This window comes from Pituophis catenifer, unplaced genomic scaffold (genome assembly GCF_029215685.1).
Source record: "Pituophis catenifer annectens isolate HBS135680 unplaced genomic scaffold, rPitCat1.0.hap2 SCAF_2, whole genome shotgun sequence".
Taxonomy (NCBI): domain Eukaryota; kingdom Metazoa; phylum Chordata; class Lepidosauria; order Squamata; family Colubridae; genus Pituophis; species Pituophis catenifer.
The window spans coordinates 4,044,591-4,061,385 of record NW_027256882.1 but is presented as its reverse complement, the minus strand read 5'-3'; the positions used below and the strand labels follow the sequence as shown (position 1 = coordinate 4,061,385).

Below are 16,795 nucleotides of genomic sequence, written 5' to 3'. Positions count from 1 at the left end.
ATGGATGGAAACTAATCAAGGAGAGAAGCAACCTGGAACTTCCTTACAGTGAGGACAATTCACCCGTGGAACAGCTTGCCTTCAGATAGCGTAGGTGCTTCCTCACTGGACATTTTTAAGAAGAGACTGGACAGTCACTTTCTGAAATGTTATGGGATCTCCTGCTTGATCAGGGGACTGGACTAGAAGAGCTCCAAGTTCCCTTCCAGCTCTATTCTGATTTGGAATCCTCAATCCTTTCTTGTGCTTTTTTGCTAAGTAGGAGATTTTAAAAGAAAGATGAGTATCAGTGGAGATTAAGGTTATCATTTGCCCTGAAAGTGATGTGTGGATGCCAATATTTAAGTGGTGAAACGATTCCCTAATCATTTCAAGTAACTCCCTCTGATGAGTATATCTACTAGAGTAGAGTTGCAGGCAGAAATGCAATTAGTCCTGAATCCCTTATTGTTTCAGCTTTTCTTCCTTTGCTTACTATTATCACAGTCTGACTTTCCACCGTTTCACTTTATGCAAGTAATAACAGAGAAAGAAAACCATAAGGAAAAGGGGGTTATAGTGATGCTGAATTAGAAAATGCAACTCATAGGCTCTTTGTGCTAATTTTGTGGTGATTTTTCCTTGCCTTCCCTCGTGTTGCCCATCTCTGGACTCACACCTTACCAATATCTTCTTTTAAGTGAAGTCTCCAGAACTGGACTTAGTATTCCAAATGGAGTCTCAGTAAAACCCTATGTAGAGGGATAGGAGCTCCTTTTTGCTGAGGATGATACATCTCAGAATTTTGTTTGCCTTCACATGTTCCCGGCCACACTTCTTACTTACATTGCAGTTATCCTTGTTTCAGTGCCATGGCAACTACTTTCACACAGTTGTGTAAAAGAAGGGAAGAGAAAGCAGTGGTAGGGATATATGGATGCATATTAAGTTCCCATAGGTAGGCAGCCTCCTGGCCCACCCAGGCAGTCCCTGATTTACAATAATTTATTACAGTTGTTCTCAACCTTCCTAATGCCGCGACCCTTTAATACAGTTCCTCATGTTGTGGTGACCCCCAACCAGGGGTGGGTTCTACATTTTTTAACTACCGGTTCTGTGGGCGTGGCTTATTTTGTGGGTGTGGCTTGGAGGTCATGTGACTTGGTGGGCGTGGCTAGCTGGTCATGTGATTGGGTGGCCATGGCTATGTGTATAGGGACTACTCAGAGGGCTGAAAAAAGTCATTTCTGACAGGTCCTCACACTTTTGACTGGTCCTCACACTTATGACTATCCTCACATTTATGCCCGTGCAGCATTCTTAACAACCATGTCACTCATTTCACAACTGCTTCTCTTCACCATGGTGACAAGATAGGGCAAAAACGTAAAATGTGAGGACAGTCGTAAGTTCGAGGACTGGTCAAAAGTGCGAGGACCAGTTAGAAATAACTTTTTCAGCCCTCTGAGTAGTCCATATGCATAAAAGGATACAGCAATAGAGAGGGATGAAGGAAGGGAAGGGAAATTAGAGTAGGAGTGAGGGTAAAAGAGGGAGGAAGAGAGGAGGAGAAGGAGAAAGGAAGAGGAAGTAGGGAGGAGAAGAAGTGGGGGAGGAAGAGAAAGTAAGAAGGAAAGAAAAGAGAGAGGTGGTAGGTTTGAGGAGAAAGATTGCTGTACAATAAAAAGATGAAAGGGAAGAAAGCCAACCCCAAACAAATATAAAGATAGTAAGATAAAGAATGAATTGTTAAACTTTAAAGAATAAAAGAGAAAAAATATGAATAAATAACAATAATTAGAAATACACATACAAACATACAATGTATTTTCTTTTGTAGGAAGTAAGCACCCATCTCTTTCCTGGAAGAGTGAAATATTTTAGGAAATATGAAAAAGGCAGAATATTATATTTCCCTGGGATAAGCATGTTTTGAAGCAGCTCCCATCTTCTTGCCCCCACCCTTTGTCAATGGGCCATTAAGGCCTGGGCCAGTCTATTCTACATAAGAAAGATCTATCTCCTTCAGGCAGAGCCATAGTAGGATTTGCCAAAGATCCAATAAAGTTAGGATTAGCCCTCTACACAATAGCAGCAGAAACTCACCACGTGTGACCTGGGAAGCACATGTGACCATCAGCCAGCAAGGCTAGCTAAGACCCCCACCCCCTGGGAGTCTGACAACCAATCAGGATACTCTTTCGGAGCCCCAAGAAATGCAGAGTCAGAGAGAACATAAAACCCGAGGATTTTCTGTATCTGCCCTTTTCTGTTCAGGAACTCAAGCCATGTGATCCTGTCCACCATTAAACCATCTTTCCAAGCAGTCTCCATGTTTCCAGTGTCTTTTTCCCCACTTGGAGCAGAACCTAGGAGATTTCTTCCAACACTTTGAACAGAGTATTTGGCCGGTTCACAAATTTAAACAGTGTTTAGTCATTTCAATTAAATTTACAATTTCTATATTTCCTTTTTGCCATATTTATTCCTCATCTATTTTTGTAAAAAACCAATATTACCCTTCATCCTCATCTCTAATCTTAATCAAATTCAATTTTTCCCTTCTATTCTATATTATACCCCTTCCCATTGTCATCTATTTTTATATCCATCCTCACATTGGTTAATTATGTAATATCACAGTTGTTTAATATAAATTCAACATTTTAATATAAATCAATTAGTTATATAACTACCTTTTTTGTATATTAATCAATATGAACATGAATATTCCAATTATTTCCATGCAATCCAATTTCTTACAAATCAATTAATTATATTTACCAATAATAATAAACCAAATAATTTCCCCCATATATTCCTCCAAACCACAAATTTCTGCTTTCAACACAATATACAATTAATAGTATCAATTATTACAATTCCCTAGTTAAATAGAGCTTTTTTTCTTTTGTGTTTTAAAATCTTGAACTCTCCTCTTTTTCCCTAAATTTCCCATTGTTTGCACCTACCTTTTTTGGTGAGGAAAAAGAAATCTGCCTGCCTAATTTTCCAACGTTGCAGCAACAGCAAAGCCAACAGCCTGCTTTACTTTCAGTTTCGTTTTTCAGCATAGCTAGGGGGAAAAAATCTGCTCCAGCAAGCGGCAGAGACCTGAGCAAAACAGCTGAGAGTCGGGAGCCGATCTAATCAAGGGCCTATGCTGAAGCTCCGCGGGCCAATAAAATTACAAAAAAACACTGAACCATTTGTTAAATTGCTGGCTCGCCCGCCCCTCGCCCACCACTATTTATTGGCAATAAATAGTGGTGCGGAGGGGTGGGGCAAGCCAGCAATTTAACAAACGGTTCGGCCGAACCCCCTAGAACCGGCAGAATCCCACCACTGGCTATAGGGCGGCCCTTTGAAGCCCCGTGGCAAGAATTTAAACAGTTTTCCTCTAGCCATCAGCTGGGACTCATGAGGCAGCAATAGATTGGGAGTGGGCGGGGTAAGCAAACGGCCAACGATCCAACAGAGCAGAGTGAGGTGAGTGAAGGCATGGGGGGGGTGAGGGCTTTGGCGACCCCTGTGAAATGGCCGTTCGACCCCCAAAGAGGTCGCGACCTCCAGGTTGAGAATTGCTAATTCATTAAGTAACCATTTGAAGTTCCAGTGGCAATAAATGATGGCTCTGACTTCCTCCTTCCCTCCCTCCCTCCCTCCCAAATTAGGCATACTTCAGGATATGAGAATGAAAACCACTCTGGTGTGCTAACATTGCAAAGGATCAATCAAGAAGGAAGATCTTTGGAAATCAATGGGGACCAAAATAACATGAAATTAAGAACTACTTCAAAAAATTACTTCATCCTTCCATATGAAACACGCAGAAATGCGAATGGAAACTTTCTCTGGGATGTCCAGGTACCAAAAATAATCCAGCCTGCCAACAAAGGAGAAAATATGTAGTTCACGGTTGAAAGGAGGGGTCCTTGGTGGTCTCTGAGCTTGATTGTGTTGTTGCAGACCTTTCATTAGCCAAACGAGGGACGATCATCACTGCACCAACCAACCTCAGAGGGCACCAAGGACCCCTCAATTCAAATGCTCCATAGAGATTTTTCTTCATCTCCACAGAGGGTTCCTGGACAGGAAAGAGAGGAAGATGGAGAAAGTGCTGCCTCTGACAACCACAAAGTTTTTCTTGGGCTGGCAGGCATTGAGAGGGGCCTTTCCTCCTACTCCCAAGCCCATCATCCCTGCCCTCTCCCTTCCTCTCAGACGCGCTCCTATTTCCCGCCCTTTCTACAATCCTGGCACTTTGCGCCAAATCCACCAGGGGGCGCCCTTAGCCAAGAGAAGGGAACTCCCGGCGCTTTCCCATTGGTCCGCCGGACGAGCGGACGTCATGGCCGGCGTTGTAGAGAGATGGGCGGGAAGGAAGTGACATCATGAAAGCTTGCCGCTCTAGGACTCCGCACTCGTTCTCCTTAACCCCCGGGGCTCCACAGGAGGCGGAGAGGCTGCGGGAGAGTCTGGCGGGGGGAGATCCAGACGTTCCCCGGGTGAGTTGGGGGCTCTTCCCGGGCAAAGGGAGGCGCAGGAGGGAGAGACCCCCGCCCGGCCCTCCTACGGCTTCAACCCCAGATCCCATGCTTCCCAGCTGCCCTCTCCATGCGAAGAGCCCGAGTGGGGGGAGGGGAGGGTCAGTCTTGCGGAGGCTCAGAAGGTCGCTCAGTGGCTCAATTCCACTTTCTAATTCTAATTTTTCTTCCCATCTCAGATACACAAAGTCGAAACCATTTGACAAATTTGCAAGGCAAACTTATTTTTTGGGAAAAGAAAAAGAGCGGAATCCCTTGCAGGGATCAGACCTGCAGCCCCAGAAATGGTCCCGTGAAGGAAAGGGCATCTGGAGACCCACCAGAGTCCTTGGAGCCATTTGCAGTTGCTCTGCAGGACAGAGAAAGGATGGAGACACAACCTTTTGGAAGGGAGGGAAGCGGAAAAGGCCCTTCAGCTGCTCAGCCTGGGAAGGGGGGGAAGCTCTGGACAAGGACTGGGCAGGAGATCCTGGAGGAGGAAACCATCCTCCCTTCAGAAGTTCAGCCCTGGACCTCCATCCAATACCAGGAGGCTGAGGGTCCTCGAGGACTTTGCAGCCGACTCCATGGTTTTTCCAGGCGATGGCTGAGACCAGAAAAGCACACCAAAGAGCAGATGCTGGACCTGGTGGTTCTGGAGCAGCTCCTGGCTCTCCTGCCCCCAGAGATGGAGAGCTGGGTGCGGGAATATGGAGGGGAGACCAGCTCCCAGGCGGTGGCCCTGGTGGAAGGCTTCCTCCTGAGCCAAGCGGAAGAGCAGAAGGAGCAGGTCGAGTTGCAGGTAAGAGTTCAAAGACAATAGAGAATCTGTTTGAATACTTCACCCCTCCTTCCCAGACTTCTCTGACATTCATAATATGTGGAGATATCCCACCTATTCTTGTAGGACATTGTTCCATTGTTTTCTCATTCAACCACAGGGATGGATATTGGGGGCTTTGAGGTGGTGTTCCTAACATAGGAATCCACTTTATGTTGTGTGATGTACATTAATTCTGCTTCTTCCTTCCTCCTATTGGAAGTGCTGTACTGTGGAGATCAGAGATCCTGAGGGAAAGAAGAACCCACCAAATCCCCCTCCGGAGCTATTTTTCAGGAGGATCCCTTGGGAGGATCAAAGTCAGGACACCTCAGGAGGTAACTGAAGATCCTCTGATTACCCATCTATCTTAACTTTGCTCTCTCTTCTCTTCTATACGATTCCTTCTCCTATTTATACTTCTCCACACTAATTGCATCTACAGATAATTGCCCAGTGACTCATTTTAGATGAGCTTCCTCATATTGGGGAAGGGAGAGATTGAGGTCCACCCGAAGGGGCATGCTGAGGAATTGGGGGGTTTTCTGGAAGACAAAATAGCTTGACTTGGTTCCCAGTTGCTTGGTTCCCAGTTGCTATAATAGATATACTCATCAGAAGGAGTTACTTGAAATGATTAGGGAATCTGCACCACTTAAATATTGGCATCCACACATCACTTTCAGGGCAAATGATAACCTTAATCTCCATTGATACTCATCTTTCTTTTAAAACCTCATACTTTGCAAAAAAGCACCAGAAAGGACTGAGGATTCAAAATCAGAATAGAGCTGGAAGGGAACTTGGAGCTCTTCTAGTCCAGCCTCCTGATCAAGCAGGAGATCCTATATCATTTCAAACAAGTGACTGTCCAGTCTCTTCTTAAAAATGTCCAGTGAGGAAGCACCCACAATGTCTAAAGACAAACTGTTCCACTGGTGAATTGTCCTCACTGTAAGAAAGTTCCAGGTTGCTTCTCTCCTTGATTAGTTTCCATCCATTGTTCTTTATCTTGCCCTCTGGTGGTTTGGGGAGAAAATTAGATATTAGATTAACAGAGTTGGAACGGACCTTGTTGTTCACCTAGTCCAACCCTCCGCCCAAGCAGGAGACCCTACACCATTTCTAACAAATGTCAGTCCAATCTCTTCTTCAAAGCCACCAGCAATGAAGTCCCCACAAATTCCGAAGGCAAGCTCTTCCATTGGTTGATTGTTCTGTCAGAAAATTTCTCCTTATTTCTAGGTAGAATCGCTCCTTTTTTAATTTTAATTTTAATTTTTTATTTATTTATTTTTATTGAATTTGTATACCGCCCTACTCCCGAAGGACTCAGGGCGGTGAACAGCCATAGAATAAAAACATATAAATACAAAATTTAAAATAGAATAAAACGAATTAAATAATTTGGCTGGGCAAATTTAAAACCCCAATAATTTAAAACCCCAAAAATTTAAAACCAAATTTAAAATTTCCATTTAAAAAGGGGAAAGACTTAGATCAGGCCAGTTTGATGAAATAGGAAAGTTTTGAGTGCGCGACGGAAGGTACGCAGATCCGGAATCCTCCGTATCTCCGGGGGGAGCTCGTACCAGATAGTAGGTGCCCCCACAGAGAAGGCTCTACCCCTGGGGGCCGCCAGTCGACATTGTTTGGCTGACGGCACCCGGAGGAGCCTCTCTCTATGGGAGCGTACTGGTCGGTGGGAGGCTATTGGTGGTAGCAGGTGGTCCTGTAAATAAGTTCAAGGCTTATCAAGGCTCTGATAAGTTTCCACCCATTATTCCTTGTCTGGCCTTCAGGTCCCTTGGAAAATAGCTTGTCCCCCTCCTCTCTGTGGCAGCCCCTCAAATATTGGAACACTGCTATCCTGTCTCCCCTGTCTCTTCACTAGACTAGCCATGCCCAGTTCCTATAACTGTTCTTGTTTTAGTCTTCCGTCCTTTAATCAGTTTAGCTGCTCTTCTTTGCACTTTTTCCAAAGTTTCAATATCTTTTTTGCAATGTGATGACCCAAACAGGATGCGGTATTCCGGGTGTGGTCTTACTAAGGCTTTATAGAGCGGTACTAATATTTCATGTAATTTTGATTCTATGCCTCTGTTTATACAACCAAGGATTGTATTAGCTTTTTTGGCTGCTGCCGCACACAGGTGATTCATGCTTAATTGATCATCCATTCCGACTCCAAGGACCCTTCACAGTTACTATTTTCGAGCCAGGTTTCAGGTAATCTGTTTTTCCTGCCCAGGTGTAAAAACTTACTTTTCTCCACATTAAATTTCATTTTGCTGGATTCTACCTTGTCTCGTTTGGATCCGAAAGGCACAATATGCATACAGATCAAAATCTATAGAGACGTGGTGGATGAGTGGTTAGAATGCAGTACTATAGGCTAATTGCCCACAGCCAGCAGTTTGATTCTGACAGGGTCATGGTTGATTCAGCTTTCATCCTTCTGAGGTGGGTAAAATGAGGACCCAGATTGCTGAAGACCATATGCTGACTTTGTAAACTGCTCAAAGATTGCTGTAAAGAATTGTGGAATGGTATATACGTCTAAGTGGAATTATTATTGCTATACAGTTTCTCCTGAGCGTGGATCCTTTTATGAGAAGTAAGACTACCTTTCTGAGCAAAGCCCTTTCCACACTCCATGCATTTATATGGTTTCTCCCCTGTGTGGATCCTTTTGTGTATTCTTAGGTAACTGCAATGAGGAAAAGTCTTTCCACACTCCATGGTGAATAAGATGACCAATTTGAGCAAACGACTTTCCACACTCCATTCATTTATATGGCTTCTCCACTGTGCGTATCATTTTGTGGATAGTAAGTCCATTACTATAAGCAAAGCTCTTTCCACATTCCATACATTTATTCGGCTTCTCCCCTGTGTGGATCCTCTTATGGGAAGTAAGACTACCTCTTTGAGCAAACGTTTTTCCACATCCAAGCATTTATACCGCTTCTCCCCTGTGGATCATTTTGTGGATAGTAAGTCCATTAGTATAAGCAAAGGTCTTAATCGTGCATTACAGGCACATGCATACCCCGTGCCTATTGTGCAACATTTGTTGCACTCCTTGGGTAGTGGCTCCGTATTTGCTAAATTAGACTTAGCACAGGCATATCAACAACTGCCTGTGGATGACCAAACAGTGGATGCACAAACTATAGTGACACACCGGGGTGCTTTCAGTTGCTGCTGCCTCCAATTTGGGTTTCAGTCGCCCCGGGAATCTTCCAGAGCATGATGGAGAGTTTACTTCATGGAATTCCCGAGGTTGTGCCGTACTTTGACGACGTATTAGTATCGGCCACCAACACCACCGAACTTCTTAAAAGACTCAGAGCGGTTCTAACCGAATTCCAGAGAGTGGGGCTCCAAGTTAAGCGAAGCAGTAACGTACCTGTAGTTATTAGAACTAATGGGGAAAGTAATTCCTCGCAAGAGTCTGTGAGTGAGGCAGGGTTAAGACGTTCGATCAGAAGCTGGCGCCGACTGGCATACCTCCAAGAATACGCATGCGCCATCCAGGTGGAAAGGGGTGCAATGTATTAAGTATGCTGAAGTAGGAAGTAACATTCTGTTCGTTGATTGATTAAAGTAACGTTCTGTTGTGATTGGTTGAGCCGCATGACAGCTGGCTTTATAAGAGCTGTCAGGCAGAATTCTAAGCAGTTTCAGTTATAGCTGTGGCAGTTAGCCCAGCCGTTGTCGGCCACCAGCACCACCAAACTTCTTAAAAGACTCAGAGCGGTTCTAACCAAATTCCAGAGAGGGGGGCTCAAAGTTAAGCGAAGCAAATGTATTGTAGCTGCTTCCAAAATCGAGTTCTTGGGTTTTCTAATTGATGGTAAGGGTATACACCCTACAGAGTCTAAGACGAATGCTATTTTACATGCCCTTGCTTCCACCAACAAGGCCGAACTTCAAACCTTGTTAGGCCTTTTAAACTTTTATGCAATTTTCATACCACACAAGGCATCTATTGCGGAACCTTTGCATCGTTGCTGAACCGGGGGACACGTTGGAACTGGGATTTAACTTCAGCCGCTGCATTTACTAATGTCAAACTTATACTTGTTTCAAACTCTGTCCTCGCTCACTACTGCGAGGCCCTATCCCTAGTGCTAGTGTGTGATGCTTCTCCGTATGAGGTGAGAGCGGTCTTAAGTCACCGTTTCCCTGATGGCCGTGAAGCCCCGTTGCATTTTTCTCCCGGACTTTGGCTTCAGCAGAGCAAAATTATTCACAGCTAGACAAGGAGGCTCTAGCATTGGTAGATGGAGTCAAGCGGTTTCATCATTACCTATATAGTCGACCTTTTACATTAGTGAAAGAACATAAGCCTCTGCTTGGTCTACTAGCAACTGACCGTCAAACTCTGCAATTCCTATCCCCGAGATTTACCAGGTGATCTGTGTTTTTATCTGCCTACGACTACACGCTCATGTACGTGCCAGGCAAGAATCTGGCTCATGCTGACCCCCTCAGCTGGTGCCCCATGCCAATGTTGCTCTCTGACCCAGCTCCCGCCTCATCAGTCCTGATGATTGAAGACTCACCTTTTGTTTTGACGGCGGCTGACATCGCTCGAGTTTCATCCCGCGATCCAGACATCTCCACAGTTATGGACTGGGTCCACAAGGGCCCGTGGACATGAAGTGGAAACCGTACACTATCCGTAAAATGAAATTATCTATCATGGGGGGTTGTTTATTGTGGGGACACAGGGTGGTGATTCCAAAATCTTTACGGGATTCTGTGTTAAAATCATTGCATTCCGGACATCCAGGAATAGTCCGAATGAAGGCTCTAGGTAGAGCCTATCTCTGGTGGCCTACTCTTGATCAATGTATCACTGACTGGGTGGGCACTTGCCGCCCTTGTCAAGAGTCTCGGCCAATGCCCCCTAAGGGTAAACCCAGGGAATGGGAAGACCCCACTGGCCCGTGGTCCCGCCTTCATATAGACTTTGCGGGGCCATCTCATGGTCAAAATTTTTTAGTGGTGGTTGACGCGTACTCTAAATGGATTGAACTGATACTTATGCACTCAGCATCCTCAGAGGCCGTTATAAAGGCCCTTCATACACTATTCTCAACCCACGGGTTACCCGACCTATTGGTGTCTGATAATGGGCCCCAATTAACTTCTTCCACATTTGAGTTGTTCCTTGCCCAATTAGGTATCAGGCATGCACTTATCTCTCCTTACCAGCCAGCCAGTAATGGCCTTGCAGAAAGGGCTGTGAGATCCGCAAAGGAGGCATTAGGCCGCATGGGACCAGGGAAATGACATGACCATAGTATATGTTGGTGCAACACATCTTGTGTTGCCCTTGTCAGGTTACCAATCGGAGTCTGGCAGAATTACTGATGGGTCGCCGGCTGCTTACAATTCTCGATAGGTTACACCCCCATTACGGTTTCTCTCCTGAGTGGATCTTCTTCTTCTTTTTTATTCAAAAAGTTTTTTTTTTTATTTTATAAACAAACAATACATAATCAATCAATCTATATATCTTCTAAATACATCTTTTGTGTCTTCTTTTTGCTCCTCCAATATTTATCATATCTTAATATTATCATTTCCTTTATTATGACATTTCCCCCACTTTCCTTACTTCTCTATTAATACATTTATCTTTCAATTTTATGAAAATTAGACAACCATTTTATCCCCACACAATCTTCAACTCTCCCTTCCCCACCCCCACCCCCGACTTCCCAGAGCAAAAACAGGGTATAGCATTAAACAAACATAAGCTAAAATAAACTAACTTACTACAAGATTCAAAACTCAAAGCCTTCTCGGTTGGGGCGCCCACCCTCTGGAATCAACTCCCCTTGGAGCTCCGACTAGCGCCTGACCTTCGCACCTTCCGCCGGGAATTAAAAACTTGGCTTTTCAAATCCCTTGACCTGGTCTGATGATGGGGTTTTAAGGGTTTTAATGGGTTAATTTTAAATTTTTTAGATTTTAGTCTTTATTTTTATTGTGGCTTGTGTTTTATTGTTGTGAGCCACCCTGAGTCCATTGTGAGATAGGGCGGCATATAAGCCGAATAAAATTAATTAATTAATTAATTAATTAATTAATTAATTAATCCATTGAGTTAAATTATTTCTAACTCTTGAGTTCATTTTTCAAAATATCAGTTTCAAAACTTTCAGAAAGCTATCCATTAACTTTAAAGTTAATCATTTTAATACCTCAGTAATTTTTAAAAAGCTATCCATTTTTAGTTAAACGTTTTTACTTAAACTTTAAAAAAAATACTATTTTTTTAAAAAAAATTTGATTTATATGCCGCCCTTCTCCGGAGACTCAGGGCGGCTTACAATGCGTTAAGCAATAGCCTTCATACTTTTGTATATTTATAGAAAGTCAGCTTATTGCCCCCACAAACTGGGTCCTCATTTCACCTACCTTAGAAAGGATGGAAGGCTGAGTCAACCTTGAGCCTTGGAGAGATTTCAGTAAACTTCTTGAGTTCATTCTTCAAAATATCAATTTCAAAACTTTCAGAAAGTTATCAATTAAGTTTAAAGTTAAGCATTTTAATACCTCGATAATTTTTTTTAAAAAAGCTATCCATTTTTAATTAAACATTTTTACGTAAACTTAAAAAATACTAATTTCAGTAAACTTTTCAAATTTATTATTAAAATCATCCCCAAAAGAAACTAATCTTCAATTCTTCCTTTCTTTCTATATTTTTTCCAGTCCTTCTTCTTCAATAGTACTTTCTTCTTCAACAATGCTCCTCCCCCTGCTTTTATTTTCGAAAATTTTTGAATATAGATTTGAGGCTGATGCTTCTTTGGAAATCGTTCTCTTCTAAAAGTTACCTCCTTCAATTTGAAACCTCCATTTCGACTCTTCCTGCTTATATAATCAGTCACTTCCTTCCTTGAAAATTGATTCTGTCTATCAAGCCAAAAATTGTCACAATAAAGTTTATCAGTCTGCAGGAAAGAGTCTATTTGCTGCTTTTCAGTTAACTGCATAGAAGCTTCTGCCAAAACCTCTGTTTTCAGTGTGCTAACTTCCATCGTGATCCTGACAGCCTCTTTTTCCTGCTCCAAAGTCGAAATAACTTGATTTTCTTCCTCTTTTCCAGCCAATAAATCATTGTTGTTCTCCAGATTATAATTTTGAATAGTCCTTTCAACTGATTCCAATATAACAGAAGTATAAAAATTTAAGAGTTCTTGTAAAACCTTTACAGTCACAACTTGTGAATTTACTGGCTCATTTAATAAAGATCCTCCATCCTTGATGTCAGCCATATTTCAATTCCCACTTTAAATTTATTCAGCTGTCAGGTCAATAAGTCCAATAATTTTCCACACAATTTAGAAGTATAAAGTAGTTTTCTTTTTCTTTTAAGCGGAGTTAAAGTTTAATACTTGCATTTTCTGTTCTCCTGATTTTGCTCTGCCAGCGTCCAGGTTAAAATTTTCTCATAATCCTTAAATTTGCTCTGTTGGTGTGGTCGCGACTCCTTGTTCTGCATAAAGCAAAATCGTCCCGGATCCAGAGCACTGAAGGGCTTTCAGGGAGCTCTCACCCTGCAAACCCCAGGCTTAAAAAAAAAAGCCTGGGGGTCTAGGGGAGCTCTACCCAGACCCTTCTGCTCTTCTCTCCCCCTTTTTTCCTGGGGGAGAGTTTCGAGACACTAGAACAGCTGATTTTCACTGTTCTAGCGGCAAACGGAATCACGGGGCTGGAGCTCCTAAAGGAGCGTCCATTCGGGGAACGCGGACCCACCGGAAGTCCCTGAGTGGATCTTCTTATGGGAAATAAGATTACTATGTTTTCTGAACTTGTTACCAGACTCTCTGCATTTGTATAGCTTCTCCGTAGTGTGAATCCCTTCATGGAAAGTAAATTACCTGTTTGTTCTAAAACCTGTTCCACATTACAAACATTTGTAAGGCTTCTCTTTTGTGTCAATCACTTTTTGAGATTTAAGGAACTTATTTCCAAGAGAAAGAATGAATGTACCATTGTAACTGTCTCTTACCTGTTACATCTGCCCGACCCACCATAGTGCGGAGGCAGGGAATGTTGTGGGTCTCATCCCATAGGACAGGGGTCAGCAACCTGTGGCTCTGGAGCCACATGTGGCTCTTTCACCCCTCTGCTGTGGCTTCCTGTCACTCAAAATATGTGTCACAACTGCCAATGTGTGACACCCACCAGCACACGATTTATTGAGCTTTTCAACCTCCGGTAGGCCAACAATGGATAAATCCAAGAAAAGAAAAGTTTCAGAACAAAACCGAACGTTTAATTCAACTAGATATGCTAGTTTTGTGGCCACTCAAGAAATAGCCAGGCACAGGAAGGGTTTTTGTGGCTCCTGGTGTTTTCTGTGGGAAACAGGTCCAAATGGCTCTTTGAATGTTTAAGGTTGCAGACCCCTGCCCTAGGAAGACATACCTCGTGAGACCCAGAAGAAGGGCCTTCTCCATTGCGGCTCCCTCTCTGGAACATCATCCCTCCCAGAGATTAGAATGGCCTCCCACAGTAGCACTCTTCCGGAAGTCCCTGAAAACCTGGTTCTGCCAGGGGCCCTGGGGAACCCAGAGTGGGATGGAACCCGTAAAATGGCTCCTGTGAGGTGCTTTCGACAGGGCAGGGGGTGGGGGTGATTTTATTATTTTAATGTATTATGTAATTCTCCTTTTATTAGTTTTCTTATTTTAATATGGGTTTAATATTTTGCAAGCTGCCTTGAGTCGCCATATGCAAATAGGCAGCATATAAATTGTCTAAAATAAATCAATAAAATAAATATTTTGTTAATTATTTATTTTGAAATTATTTATTCCTTACAGAGAAACAAAGAATGAAATTTTCTGGTTTTTATGACGGTGATCAAACAGCGGTTGAACCTCTAAATCAAGTAAGAAAGGGAAAAATTATTAGATCTGTATTCTCGCCTTCAGGAAGTGAACTGGGTATGTAGAATGCTCTCTGCTTCTATTCCCCCCACCCCCTTGTTTGGACTGGGTTATTTTTGTGTCCTGCCACAACATGGACAGCAGAATAGCAGGTTGAAGTTGCTGTCAGCCAGCATAGCTTTCTCTGGTTATCTTGTTCTGCTAGGTGCTCCTTCAACTTTGCCTTTACAAGAAGCACTTCTGTTAAAGTCCTTCAAGAATTAGGAATAAATGTATCACAGTGGTAGGAACTGCTGGACCACCTTTCTTTTTGTAATTTATCAACCTCCTAAGGTACAGATTAACAGAGTTGGAAGGGACCTTGTAGGTCATCTAGTCCAACCCCCTAACACCATTTCTGACAGTTGGCAGTCTAGTCGCTTCTTGAAAGCTCCCAGTGATGAAGCTCCCACTTCTGAAGGAAACTTCTGTTCCATGGGTTGATTGCTTTCACTGTCAGAAAATGTCTCCTTATTTCTAGTTTGAATCTCTCCTTGTTCAGTTTCCATCCATTATTCCTTGATTGGCCTTCAGGTGCTTTGGAAAATAACTTGACCCCATTCTTTTCTATGGCAGCCCTTCAAATATTCGAACACTGCTATCGTGTCTCCCCTGATCCTTCTCTTCATTAGACTAGCCATGCCCAGTTCCTGCACCCATTCATCATATGTTTTAGCCTCCAGTCCCCTCATCATCTCGGTTGCTCTTCCTTGCACACTTTCTAGAGTCTCAAGATCTTTTTTACATCATGGCAACCAATACCGGATGCAAAGTTCCTAAGTGTGGTCTTACCAAGGCATTATAAAGTGGTACTAATACTTGATTCTATCCCTCTCTTAATGCAACCTATGATTCTGTTGGGTGTTTTTTGGCAACTGTAGCACACTGCTGGCTCATGTTTAAGCGATTGTCCACTAGGACTCCAAGATCCCTGTTCCACTTAACTACTTTTGAGCCAGGCATCACCTATTCTATGGCAGTGCATTTGGTTTTTCTTTCCTAAATGTAGCACATTACATTTCTCACCATTGAAGTTCATTTGGTTAGAAGGTGCCAATCTGTCAATCCTTCTATATCTCAAGCCTATTTTGTGCAGTGTTGGTATTTTTTTTTTTTATTTGATTTATATGCCGCCCTTCTCCGAAGATTCAGGGCAGCTTACAATGTGCTCAGCAATAGCCTTCATCCTTTTGTATATTTATACAAAGTCAGCTTATTGCCCCCACAAACTGGGTCCTCATTTCACCTACCTTAGAAAGGATGGAAGGCTGAGTCAACCTTGAGCCTTGGCGAGATTCGAACCCTGCAGTAATTGCAGGCAGCTTGTCTTAATAAGCTTAATAACAGGGTGCCTTAAACCCCTGTACTACCAAGGCTCTACCAAGGTATTCCTGTCAATTTGGTATTTAATGCAAATTTGATGAGTTCCCCTTCAACTCCCTTGTCTAAATCATTGATGAAGATGAACAGATCTTGCGAATCCTCCTGTTCTGTTCTTTTTTCCGTGTTCAGGAGAGTCTTGTGTCCTTTGAGAAGGTGGCTGTGTATTTCTCTGAGGAGGAATGGTCTCAGCTGGATCCTGACCAAAAAGCGCTGCATTCGGAAGTCATGCTTGAAAACTATAGGAATGTGGTCTCTCTCAGTAAGTTTTCTTTTTTCTTTCTTTTTTATTGAAAAGTTTTATAAAAGATACAAACATTTTCTCCCCCCCCTCCCATCTCTCCACCCTCACCCCCCTTGCCCATCCACCCACCCTTTCCTCCTCCAGTTTCCCCCCCACCCCCCTCCCTAGACTTCCCAGAACAAGCACAGGGTATAGCATTCACAAACATAAAACTAAAATATGCTAACAATTTGTTAACTTCAAATTCTCCCTAGGTCTTTAACTCCTTATAACTCAAAACACTATAAACATAAACTATATGAAACTTCTTAGTCTGATACTTGTTCTGAATATAGTCAATCCATCTTCTCCATTCCGATATATATCTTTCGTTTGAGTGATCTTTAAGATATGATGAAATTTTCGCCATCTCTGCCAAATGCGCAACTTTTAGTGTCCATTCCTCAATAGTAGGTGGATCTTCTTTCTTCCAATGCTGTGCCACCAGTAACCTGGCTGCTGTTATTAAATTTAAAACCAACTTAGTCTCTGTCACTGTACAATCCGTAACTATTCCCAACAAAAAAAACTGTGGTGTAAATTTGATCTTTTTCTTTAAAATATTTTGAATAATCCACCATATTTTTATCCAAAAAGCCTTAATTTTTTTACATGTCCACCATATATGAAAATACGTAGCATCTTCACACTCACATCGCCAACATTTAGGTTGTAAATTTGGATACATACAGGCTGGTTTTTTTGGATCTAAATGCCATCTATAAAACATTTTATAAAAGTTCTCTCTTAAATTTTGGGCTTGTGTAAATCTTACATTTCTAACCCATATCTTTTCCCATGTTTCCATCATTATTGGTTCTCTTATATTTTGTGCCCATTTTATCAT

At 42.7% G+C, this 16,795-nt stretch overlaps 1 pseudogene; it reads left to right on the top strand.

The window, feature by feature from the left end:
* Positions 1 to 4,829: 4,829 nt before the first annotated feature.
* Positions 4,830 to 16,795, top strand: part of LOC139311675 (zinc finger protein 208-like) — a 69,830-nt pseudogene continuing 57,864 nt past the window's right edge.